Source organism: Typopeltis vanoorti, chromosome 9, assembly GCF_054136105.1.
Source record: "Typopeltis vanoorti isolate ZY-2024b chromosome 9, IOZ_Tvanoo_1.0, whole genome shotgun sequence".
NCBI lineage: Eukaryota > Metazoa > Arthropoda > Arachnida > Uropygi > Thelyphonidae > Typopeltis > Typopeltis vanoorti.
In genome coordinates, this window is record NC_143557.1 from 118051477 (window position 1) to 118064478 (window position 13002).

The 13002-nt window shown below is 35.6% G+C and overlaps 1 protein-coding gene and 1 pseudogene across 1 annotated transcript in view; one reads left to right on the forward strand and one right to left on the reverse strand.

Annotated features, from left to right (window-relative positions):
- Nucleotides 1-13002, forward strand: part of LOC150103461 (phagosome assembly factor 1) — a 408178-nt gene that overhangs the window by 94797 nt on the left and 300379 nt on the right. The gene's annotated exons all lie outside the window — the stretch shown is intronic.
- Nucleotides 4544-4662, reverse strand: LOC150103462 (5S ribosomal RNA; annotated as a pseudogene).

Consider the following 13002-nt stretch of genomic DNA (forward strand, 5'->3'; position numbering starts at 1 on the left):
CTTAAAACTCAAGTAAGAATTTATGGACACACACACCATGAAAATAAAATAAAATACCACATAATACCTTTTATTTCCTAAAGGAAGTAGGCAGGCCTCTTTTAGTTCTAACTTATGAAAACCGGCAAACAATCGGTCTCCGTCCTTAGTTATCATTGTTGCTGAGTTCAGAGCTTACGATGATTTGTACACTTAAACAGGGAGCGAAAGCATGAAAGACTGTTACCACCTCGTGTTTATACTCGTAATTCGTATTATTTTCTGACATACGGCGAGTTTTGCGATCAATTTTTGTGAGTTACTGAGTTAAAAACCTGATTTTAGTCCATCCTTTCCAGAAAAGACGGACTAACTAACTCAGTAACCAGCAGAAAAAAAAAAAAAGGCCTAGAAAAGAGATCCTCAAGAATTTCCCATAACAGTTTGTCGGTCTAGCATCATGAAAATAGTACACAGACATTTTTGTATAAAATTAAAATTAATAAAAATTTAGAAAATTTCTGTATATTAGAAAATGCTGAATTCATTTTGATTTTTGTAAGCTCTAGAAACTTTCAGAATCCTAAGTGACATTTGTGATTCCTCTAGTACATCCTTTTCATCTTCAGTTGTGACGTCATCCTCTCACTTTATTTTTATTGAAGTATATGCGGTATGTTTGGACAGCGGAACAGATCTTTCAGAGTTTTTTTGTTTTCTTTTCTCTTATTCATTCTTTCCTTCTGTCTTATTTCTAATGCGGAGTGTGAAATATGTCTTTCGAGAGTGTTATGGAGCGCCTGGAAATAACAAAAAAAATTGCACAACATGCGAGCCGCCAGTAGTTCACTATACTGAACCTAATAGTAAACGCATTAAGGGGGTTTTAAGATCAGCTGGTGAATAACTTTGATGCTTATTATACTACGCACACCTGGAAGCCGTCTGACTGGTTGTCTATCGAGAGAACTGCCAAAGTTATTTTCCTAACATGTGAAGACGCACCAAAAGATTCGTTAAACATAGAAAATCGATTAAGTAAACCTTGTTCTGATAGTTTAGGATTGTGCACCTATCAAACATAGAAACGGATAGAAAATCTAAATAGAAGAGCAATGAAATCTGTAATAAGTTATCTAGCAGCTATTTCGATGACTCTAGATTCAGTCTTGTTTGTACAGTTTGACTAAATTGTAAACATGCTCCTTTTCACTTCGATGCAGTTAACTTATTTAATGAAATAACAAATATAATCTCTTAAAACATCCAAATATAAGATATCATCTAAAAGCTTGTACATACAAAATTAATTGTGTTATTTTCGCTGAAGTCACCGAATCAAAAACATCGCCATGTTTAGCATTCTGTAAGTCGTGAAATGTTCATTTTATTACACAAGAGTCAACCTTCATTGCGTGCGTTTCCCCCATCAACTTATCGCATTATCAGTATTGGTAGTAGCCTCCGTTGCGATAGTAATATTTTCCCAATATTCGCTAATCTCCCAAACATGTGCAGCTACTAAATCAGCGTTAAAAATCTTTTGGATTACATCGATGCTGAACTACAAATACGTATTTTTGTCAGATTACAAATAACAAATGTGTTTATTTTCAGATAGTTATCAATTTCGTATCCATACCGCAAAAGCTCGTGATCACGTAGTCCATCTGTAATATGTATTCCTGCTGCCTTACTTCAGAGTAATGCGTGACACTGAATAAACGATGGCCACGTTAAGCTCGGTCACGTGAGAAGACATGCGCAATCGCTGCTTCACTTGTACATGAAACTAATAAAATAGGTTACGCGTCAACAAGTTGCTTAGGATCATAAACAGCTGAAAAGATGTATTTTCTAACCCCACTGAAATTTCTTTCTTTATTGATTTTTACTATAATATCTTACTTTGAATAATTAAAATACTTATCATTATTATTCTAACAAACTAGCAGGATTATCTGGTATCACGCAATAATTAATTGAATTACTTTTATTATTATTATATTATTAGCTGACACCTCCAAAGAGTTCAAGGACTCATCGAGGGAGGGAACTCTGCTCTACAACTGTTCATCTTCATCACTTCATCCGCCAACTACACAGAACGTCATTACCATCATTATCTACACATAACGCCATCTACTGGCCACCACCACCACTAGTATGTTTTGTCTGTAGATTGCGTGTATTCTTATGGCCGATATGTCTGTAATTTTCCCCTAATGAACAGTGTTTCAATGCGACTTTTGAGATATTATTATGATTTCCAACCCTGATTCATTGAAATTCAAAGTTGGAATAAAATTTGAGTTAAAACAAAGCTTAGGATCTTCTCACTGAAATAGGAAGCTATACTCAGCTTCAGTAAAATAATAATCATTATTATTATAATTTTTATTATTTTAATTTTAATTAATTTTTTGGTGTTTCATTTTTATCAGACCATACATGATTATTATTATTCAAGCCAGCCTGATTGGCCAAATAATGTATCCACTCTCAAACCAATAGGTTGTGGATCCCGAATCAAATATCGTCGCGGACATTAGATGTTTCGGATTCTCTTTAGGTGGGAGATGAATTTAATCAACCGGTGTGAGACCACTCTCCTGATTATTGAAAGCCTGAAGTGGCTTCAAAAGATTTATGTTTAGTCTCTATAGCAGGGTTTCTAGATTAGGTAAAAATCAATACAAATACAAAAAGAAATATAATCAATAAAAATAGGAAAAATCTTTAGCTCAGTCCTATAGTTCGAATATGCTATAGATTTACAAATATAAATCTTTCGTGGGTGGAAGCCACATAAAAATTATTATTATTATTACTATTATTATTATTATTATTATTATTATTATTATTATAAAAACCGCGATACGCTTTTGCTTGAGCATCCCCATCAGAAATAAAGCCTGAATACACACTTGTGATATAAAAACTGTTTGAATTAGAACTAGCAACCGTTGATAAATAAATACATACTGTATAAGGACACAGTATATTTTAATCAGCAATAAAATGCGTAAATAATTAAATGCGTACTTTTAATTGTTATAATTAATATTCAGATTTGTAGTTGAGCATTAGAAATATGTGGGAAGGAAACTTGGTTTACTGGCGGGCATGCTTTTTTTTTCTTCCTTTTTTTTTTTTCCGAAGCTGATAAATCACATGACAGAAGTCAGTAGCTTTATATAGAATGGAAACTAATAGTCAATTTGTCATTTCTCCAGTCATTTTGCACGCTATTTATTTTATTTCTTTGTCGAAGTGTATTTTGTGTGCAAAATCACTGGCGCACGCTCTTTGTGTGTAAACGAATACTGGTTGACATAAAAATATATTTTTATTGTTTGAGTTTGATAAATTGCAACCATTTGCAAGAGCTGGAAATCGGAATTGTGCCCATTTCTTGTTGTTGGAAAGTTATTATTATTTTTTCTTTCCCTTGTACTCTGTTCACCAAACCATTGCTAAGTTAAGGAAATTTAACATATGCATTAAAAAAACAAGAATATTTTCCGACATTGAGCTACACTACAAACATTCTTACGAAAGAATCTATTGGATACATATACAATTTTTTAAGAATATAAAATTGTGCTGTTAAATCCTAGAAAAAAAATTATCTACCATTATCAACAGATTTTTTTGTATGATTGATATGTCGCACTTCTTAATACGAGGTCGTTGATATCACTTTAACATTATCATATCGGATATGAACTCATTTTGCAAACATTTATCTGAGCAATCAATTATAACGATTTGCAGTCAAAAATAGTTATAAATACAAGTGCTCCCACATCATTCCGAGGGAGATAAGATTTATGCAGCCAAACCTATTTCATAGAATTATGTTGTTAATTAATTCTCGCTTTAGAATATCGCATATAAATTACAAGAGAGGTTGTTATGAAGATCACGGTTGTGTTCATTCTTTCCATGTGACTCTGTATCGATCTTCTCTTCATATTCCATATATAATATTTTAAATGCGAATCTGGAAGTAGTGACAAACTATCTCTCCCTCAATAAATGATCTTCATGCTCTAAAAACAAATGAATATTACAATAAACTTAATAAAAAAAAAAAAATCAGCTAACGCCTTTTTATTCCCGTATACTGGAGTAGGCGAGGCCATTTAGCCCTATCTAACTTTTGGAGACTGAGTGGGCAGTTCAATCTCCACTGGTACTAATCAGAGATAGATGGCCCAAGGCTATCACTAATTAAGCGGTACACAGTGAAGAGAAACGGCTCAAATGTGCCGCCATCTCGTGGTCCCTAACCCTAACACAATATATTTAATGTCTGAAAATAATGTGGGTTCTACGGTCGATTTTCTTGAGTTTACGGGACGAAAAACCCGAGTTTCCGGGAGGAAAAACCCGCTTGCCCGTGCCAGAGATCGACTAACTCGGGAACCGGTCGAAAAAAGGCTTAGAAAAATTTCCTCTAGTCTTCGACTAGACTCGAAACCATGTCTTCCTTCGTGCGGCCAAGCATCGTAGTGTGTAAACGCCACATCCACTGAGCTACACAGGCTCTTATATCTTATGCCAACGGTACTCGGTATTCCCAGGTTTTCACCCTCCCAAGTACTAACCGAGCTCGACGCTGCTTAACTTCGGTGATCAGACGAGAACCGGTGTATTCAACGTCATATGACTGTTGGCTTACTAAATATAAACTTAGTAAGATACTTATAAACTTATTCAAGCTTATAGTATTATTTCGAGTAAAAGCTCTACATGAATGGAATTAAAAATTAGAATGCCGTTTTAAGCACGATAAAATTAAATAGTAATAAGTAAAACCTATATATTGCTGACGTAGTTAACAGAACAAGGTTTATACTGTTTTTTTTTTTCCTCAAAAGAAAAATAACATTGTTAAAAACATATTTCTAGAGGTTATAAACTTTCTACAGTATACAGTATCTAGTCAGTATACCGTACTTTAGAATTGTTTGTATTAATTTTCTTGGTCGGGTCGGTTTGCCGACTTGAGAAAGAAACTGATCTAGCGCGTATGAGAACTTGATTGGAGAATATTTTAAGTTTTCCAAGAATATTGGAAAATTAGCGCGACAAGAGAAAAGTATTTGTTTCATAAATTTCACAAATATTTCTTTAGTTTGAATAGGCATGTCGAAAAAAAAAAGGAAAAAAAGAGCTAGTGGATGTACATTACTCACCCCAGTAAAATACCAGTTCATAACTTAGCGCCCTCTATGATTCATTCACATACATATTGGAAATGTGACATTTAACTGCGTCAGTAATAGTGTAATAAATTATTTCCGTTAGCTATACAGATGTGTTCTTTCATGGAAGAACAAATCACGTTTACAGTTTTATCCCTTAGAATGTGTTTCTAGACTTTTACACAGTCTAAACAAAAGAATAAAAAAAATATTAAATAACATTGATGGACTTTTTCATGATGTTCCGTTGCATCTGAACATATGTTTTTGAATGCAGTATGAATAGGAATTTTTCACGAAATATAACCATTGAAAAAAAAAAAAAAGCTCCTTATCCCCATTAATCCTCCAAGAAACTTGTAGAGCAATAAATGTAAAATCGATTTTGGCAACAGTAACTACAGAACGTGGAATTTGACTATTTTTAGCGATATTAAATGAAAAAAAAAAAAAAAGAAAAAACTCAACCGTTTTCCTAGTAGTGTATTCATTCATATATTCTCATCATTTTATGTATAAAAAGAATTTAAAAAAAAACGATATAAATATTTCATAGCATAAAATGACCTTTTTTTACTATTTTATCTGTGTTTTAATAGCTTATTTGCTGTAAACATCCGATGGAAAAACAGTCTGATACGTCACGCTGGCAGTCATGACGTTTCCTGCTGATTTTAAGTACGGAGCATTTTGTCGTCCCAATACGGAATCGAGGGCACTTACATTAAATAACCTATATCGTGTTCGAACGCTTTATTTGCATCTAAAAAAAAAATTGCCACAGCTACTGAAAGATATATACCCTAACTTACCTGTAACTTATTCTTATCATTCGACCTTCGTGACGCGCCAGAGTTTTTTTTTTAAAAAAAACACTTTTTGGTGTATTTCGCAATTCTCTCGCTTGGCGGCGTTGCAGTGTCAACAGCTGGCCCGTTACCAGCTGTAAGCTATCTAAACTGTTCCCGACCTTGACTCCCGTTGCGACAGACGTTTTGCGAGGAATAAGACTCCCGCACGTTATCTAGCTACGGGACCGAACATTCTTAGATATAAATACAACAACCGCTACTTCTTTCAGATATCTCCAGCACAGCTGTTTATCGATTTCAAAAATGTTTTAGGTATTTTTGGTTTTGATGGAATTTTAGTTTTGCTATCAAAAACATCTGCTCTAGTATTGTAATTGATAAGCAGTCTTGAGTTAAGGTTGTCAACAGCTAATACGAGGCTTCGCATAATAGACGTCCCTCGTTCGGATCAGCATTTCTTCGGTTTTCCTCCTACATAAAGGAAAACGAGTTCTTTACAAGTTTTGAGTTGTTTGGGATTGAGTGAAGAACTTTCGTGTGTTTGCTGGTGAGTGGTAATATGCCATTCCCGATTTTTTTTTTTTTTTTTTTTTTTTTTTTTTTTTTTCATTTGGTTTCGAAAGCGGAAAAGACACGTTTGTTGGGGGGGGGGGGGGGGGATAAATAAAATATATAATGAAATAAAAATGATAAAGAAATATGGTTTAATTGCCAAAAATGCAATTTATAAGAATCCACATTGGAGAGGATGGGGTAGGGAAAAGAAATCCTTTGCACACTTTCTCTTGGCTAATGTCAGCATACTTGAGTCATTCCGACACTAAATACGTGAGTGACAAATTCATTGATTAATCATAAACACTCTTTCAGTGTTACTGCAGTATTGTGAAATGCTGAGCAACGTCTCATCCACATAAATTGTTTGTAATACGGTTCAAGCTTTTAATAAGAGCTGGGAAACATCCCAAGAAAACAAAAGGCGAAAAACATTTTTCTCAAAAAAAGGATACGATCTCGACATGTTTTTTTTTTTCGGTGGGGGAGGGGGTGGTAAAGTATTTATGAGTCTTACTGGGTACCAGGAAAATCAAATTTGTGGGATTACTGAAAAATTTTGAGTGAAAAAGAATGTGAGTAAGAGGCTGAGACCAGCGTACTGTGTCTGTTTGCTGATATTCTTCTATCCGGGTTCTTCTGTTTTACAGGAGGAGAACGAATTTCCGGAAGGAAAAATGGAGAGAAGCCAATTGTTTAGTGCCAAAGAAAACAAAGTTAGTTCCATCAGCAGGAAAGGTCATGGATTGGTGTTTTGGGATGCTAAAGGCATTTTTTTGTTTGTTAATTATCTTGGAAAGGGTAAAACAACAACCGGGGAACATTATTCCGATCTTTTAACCAGACTAGACGACAAAATTCGTGAGAAAAGACCCGGTTTGCAGAAGAAAAAAATCCTCTTTCATCAGGACAATGCACCTGCCCACAAAGGTGTTTTGGCATTGGGAAAATTAAGGGATCTGCACTATGAATTGTAGGAACATCCACCCTATTCTCCAGATTTGGCTCCCTCTGACTTCTATCTCGTCCCAAAACTAAAACTCTTCTTCGCTGGTCAGCGTTTTTCTTCGAATCAAGAGGTGATTGCAGCTGTAGAGGGGTATTTTGCAGATCTTTCTGAGAACCACTACAGGGACGGGATAATAGCGCTGGAGCATCGCTGGAATAAATGTATTAGTCTTAAGGGAGATTATGTTGAAAAATAAAAATAATTTTGAAATTATAAATTAGTTTTTTCATTGTTCGTTTTTTCAGACCACCCTCGTATATCTTTATATATATAGTAATTTTGTTGCTTAAGTATGAGAAATATGAGAAGTTTTGACAACGAAATAGTGTTCAGTATCTCAATGGATCTCGCTTTTCTTGATATCAAGTAATACTGTAGTACTAGTAGTGGCAGCAGCAGTGCGTTGTTAGTTTTTTTTTTTTTTTTTCCCGTATTGCTCCATTATTATCTACTTTTTGGTAACTTCTCTTTAGTTTTACAACAATTTCTTTGTGATCCATCTTGGCCTAACAATTAATGATCTTTTCATCTCTTAGAAAGAGATTGCTACTGTTTGGGAACACGATCCGCTTTTGTTTTCTTTCTTTCTTTCTTTCTTTCTTTTGCTCCATTTGATTTACCTTTGGACCTTCTGGTAATTCCCAGTGCTTTCGTCTTTGTTCCTTGTAGCTCACGTTACGTTATTACATTTTGCATTTTAGATACGTTTCTCAAAATGCTTAAGCATCTATTGAATTCAGTTTGTCCAGCCATCTGCACATAAGTTATTCCGGGACTCTGTCTAGATGGAATTTATTAAAATTTAGCATTTGGAATCTTTACAACAATTTGCCGAGCCATTTCAGTTTTTGTTTCAGTCAAACCTTTTGCAGGGTCAGAAGGGTAAAACGTATCGAAAACATGTTTTCGATTTATATACGTGTTATATACCTTTTGCGATAATAATTGAAAAATTTTAGAAAATTTAGGATTCAGAATGTACTCACGACACTAGATTGAATTCTAATATCACTCAGATCAGTTTTATTGGAAAAATTTAGCAAAATGATTCGAAATGATAATAATAATTCGTCTGGTTGGATGAAATTTGATGCAGTTAATATTTTTAAGCGAATTCCACTGCGTTGTAAACTTATTGCACGGCGGGCTAAGATTTAGATCGAGACTAAACATGGTACACATACTGGCCACCGAATTAGAAACTTTTATTTTACGTATAGGCATGAGACTGTCGGTACCAATACTTTTCAATCCTCTGCTCATAGTTCGGTGAGATATGGGTCGTGAACAGTCTTCAGTTAGTTGCTGCAACAGGAAGTTCGGTTTGTCCGTACAAGCCTTCTCAGACGAAGGCGATCTCGTTCTTGACAGACTGTCTTTGGTCCACAGTTACGTTTCTTAGACAAGAAATGTGGGTTATTTTTCCACTGAATAAATACCCGGAATACCTCACCTTTTTATAAACCAGTCAGCTCTGCTGTTTACACAATCGTGGCTCCACCCAGATGGGCACTCACAATAAACCCTTTATCGAATTCCAAAAGATCCTTTGTTCTACCCATTGTGATCAACACTATTGACGATTACTGCCCAGCAGCATTCTTAAATAGTTGCCTAGACACGTGGTGAGGCACGTGACCAAGTATTTGCGTTACGATGCGTAAGTGATATTTACGTATATCTGCATAAAGGTTTCGAATTCAGTGGCCGGTATGTGTAGCTAGACAGCCACACACACACACACACACACACACACACACAAAGTAAAACACCTTTTGTCTTCAGTCAAATAATTATTTGTTCTTTGACACTATGAAATTTCCTGCCCTCTGTTTTGGATGTGCTCACAAATACGTTTTTTTTTTTAATTTATTTTTTATTTTATTATTATTATTATTTTTTTTTTTTTTGAGCGCTCTAGCGGATTTTATGGTAGCCTTTATTGACAACTTATTAGAGGCATGCGATAAATGCTATCTTATACGCCAATGATACTATAATAGAATTTTGGAGGATTCTAATTTAATTTACATTTTTTCAGCCAGCAGTTTCATGTTCGATGGCACAAGTACTAATTCTGAGAAAATCATGTTTATAATCTACGAAATATTCAGTTCCAATATCTACTATTTAGTTCATCTACGTCAAGACCGCAGTAGAACTTTAGATTTTTGAGTCTCGACTCTCTAGACTCTTAAGAGGGAAAAAAAAAAAAACTTCGGGTCTCTGTCCAACATTGGTGGATAGGACTCGTGTCCATTACCACTCGAGAAACACTCTTAAAAACAATTATTCCTTCACTAACCTAAATTGCTAACATCACCAGCATTAATAAAGACCAAGAAAAAATGCTGGTATCCTCCCTCCCTTGTTTTTTAAGAGAAGAAGTGGCTGCGAATTTCACGTGCTGAAGGAAATTTTGACATTGCCAATTTTAAATGTCAGGTACTTGACTAAAGGCTGTAAGTCACTCGCAGACCTTGGCTTTCGACCATATTTGGGTACCTTAATTAGGTACCTAGTGCAGAGATCTTTTCTTCCTATTTCAATCTGTTATGCAATTTAGTTAGGAAGTTAACCAAATTTTAGTTTGCATTTTGAAGTTCTTATTCTCAAAAGATTCCCAACATATTATTCCTGACATAGAACAGACGCTGAAGTTCTTTATACACATTGAAATAAAAGCAGAAGGAGGATAACTGCATCGTAATTTGCCTTGGAGGTTGAACCTAGATTACGCCTTGTTAAACTACTATTCAAACCGTTTTTGTTGGTATATCCTTAACTCTAGATTGTTTAATTAAGATTAATTAAGAGAAACACGTGTGTGTGTGTGTGTGTGTGTGTTCAAGGAAATGAAATAGTTCGTAAATGGTCTACTTCCTGAGCTGAAAACGTAGATGTATACATACAAAAGTCATATATATTAATGCTGATTTGTCACTTTTATTTTCCAGCTAAGAAGTTTTAACTGTATGCTCAATAACATTCGTGGTTCTTGTTATAAAAATGACAAGAATTATGGAAATTGATGATATGAAGATAGGATATCTGTTTCGGCTTTGCGTACCATGGGCGAATCCTGACGCTACAGCAAAGAGGCGGAGATGTCCTCAAAGAGAAATATGATGTTGAATTATTGATTTTCTCTCCAGCAATTAACTAATTCAACTTAGGTCGAAAATCAATTTATATAACCACTGTTATATTGCTACAGTGGAATATTCTGAGGAATATTTACATGAAAGAGCCATTGTACGCATTAATAATCACTTGCTTTATACACTGTCGAAATAAGTAATGGGGACAGCTTATATGTCAGAGAAATCTACTCATCAATACTGTGGACCTTTTCGCCTTTAATCACATTACTCTTTTTTCTACTCTTCTTCATCATTTTATTATAATACCGGTCAAGCATTTTGGACCATTCTTCGTTTCGCATGACCACAAGTCCGTATGACGTTGTTGAATTCAATGGGCTGACTCATACCCGAAGTTCCATTTCGTCACAGAGGTGTTATTTAGAGTTGCGATCGTCAGCTCTAAATAACACTGGATAACTCTAAAAGTGGATACACTTTTAGAGTTATCCAGTATATCCACATCGTTTTTCTCAAGCTATGTCTCAGTAGTTTGTACCTTTAATGACAGGGTGCATTGTCGAGTTGAGAGACACAAGTCTGTTTCTCAAAACTGGCACAGTGTAGTATTACGTTATCCCGAAGTATGAGTACAAGCTAACAACAATAATCATTATTGTTATTTGACTCTATTTCCCTGTGGAAATAGAGTTTGCCTATATAACCCTAGACCGTCTGAAGAAAGACGTTCTAAGCTTGGTGGTCTATTATTATGCTTATCCACTAGTGAGGAAATATAATTATACGGAATAGACTTTCTCCTGTCACATCTTTCTACCAAAAACATTTATTAGAAGAACGCTCAACGACAGAAGTCGGATCCGCTTGAAAAGTAAGCTATAATTCATCTGGATGATAATCTCGAGAGAGAAATTGGCTAAATTTGAGTCTTCTCGATATTCTTCATCAATTCAACACTGCTGCACAGTCTCTTTTTTTGTTTTGTTTTGTTTTTCGCTGAAGAACATCTGTCACTATGCCATTTATAACATAGTATCACAAACGAACTACAATCAGTACAGAAATTTGTTAATGGCACAGCCTTGAAGTTCTTTTAATTGCTGTGTTCAGAAAATGTGTGAAGTTCTGTTAAAGAAATCTGGAAATCCTGCTCTAGAGTCTATATTTGGTCTCTAGAGTAGAGTTTCTGGATTACTTTAGACGACCTATGGTAGTAACACTAATCTACCATACGTTTGCGCTTTCTCTTGCCCCTATCCCACCTAAGGTAGAGACAAGAAATTGAAGGTTGAGAACTTTGAGTTTTTTCCCTGCACATCATGCTCTTGCACTCTATATTTGTTCTGGAGGAGTGGAGATACTTTGGCGTTCTCTTCTCTCCGACAGGCCATCCACTGTAGGATCTTTTCTTTCTTCTCTCCATAAAGCTCCACTTAAACCTCAACAGCGGCTCTTCATTCTGAAGTATTTCCTTCTTCCTGGACTCTATCATAGGTTTAGTTCTAGGTAAAGTTTCTCTCTCTCAGTACTGTCCCGGATGGATGTAGCAGTTCGCTCAGCAGTCCGTTCGTGGTTACGTCTTCCTCACGATGTGCCACTTGCATTTTTCCATGCCACTGTAAGAAACTATGGAAGTCTTGGCATTCTCTCGTTGCGATGGTTAGTGCCTAGATTACGTCTATCCAACTTACAGAAATTTTCTATCTCTACTTTAGAAGTATTTGCCTTGCAGCCTCTAGGACTTCGTGTATAGATGGAGCTGTATTACAAGAATCTAAACACATTCTCTCTCAGTATCAATGGATCAAGGATGGGACTCACTTCCTGCCTAGTTTTGAATATATAGATTTAATTAGGACGAGAATCAATGCTCTGCCGACTATAGCTCGTATAACTCGGGGAAGAAGTGATGACAAGAACTGCAGAGCAGGCTGTCAGAGTATAGGAACTTTGGCTTATGTTATTCAATGTTGTTATTGCACACATGGAGTACGGGTCAGTAGACACAAATAGTGAGGGTTAGAGAGAATAGGTTGAAGAACAGAGGTTGGATAACAGCAGTAAAAACCCCAATATAGGACTAACGTCGTTTGGGGGAAGCGTGACCTGGTAGTAAAGAGAGAGAGAGAGATGAGTTAGTCGTTATTGATGTACAAGTTGTTGGTGCTGGGCGACCACTCCCTACCCTCTGTCATGAGAAAACTGTCTCCTATGCTGAAATCCAAGGCTTGGAACACCACATCGTACCAAAATTTACCTCTGTAACCGTATCTTTTAAAGGTGTATGGTGTTAACAGAGTTATATGGAGTTACTAAGCTTTGGACTCTCT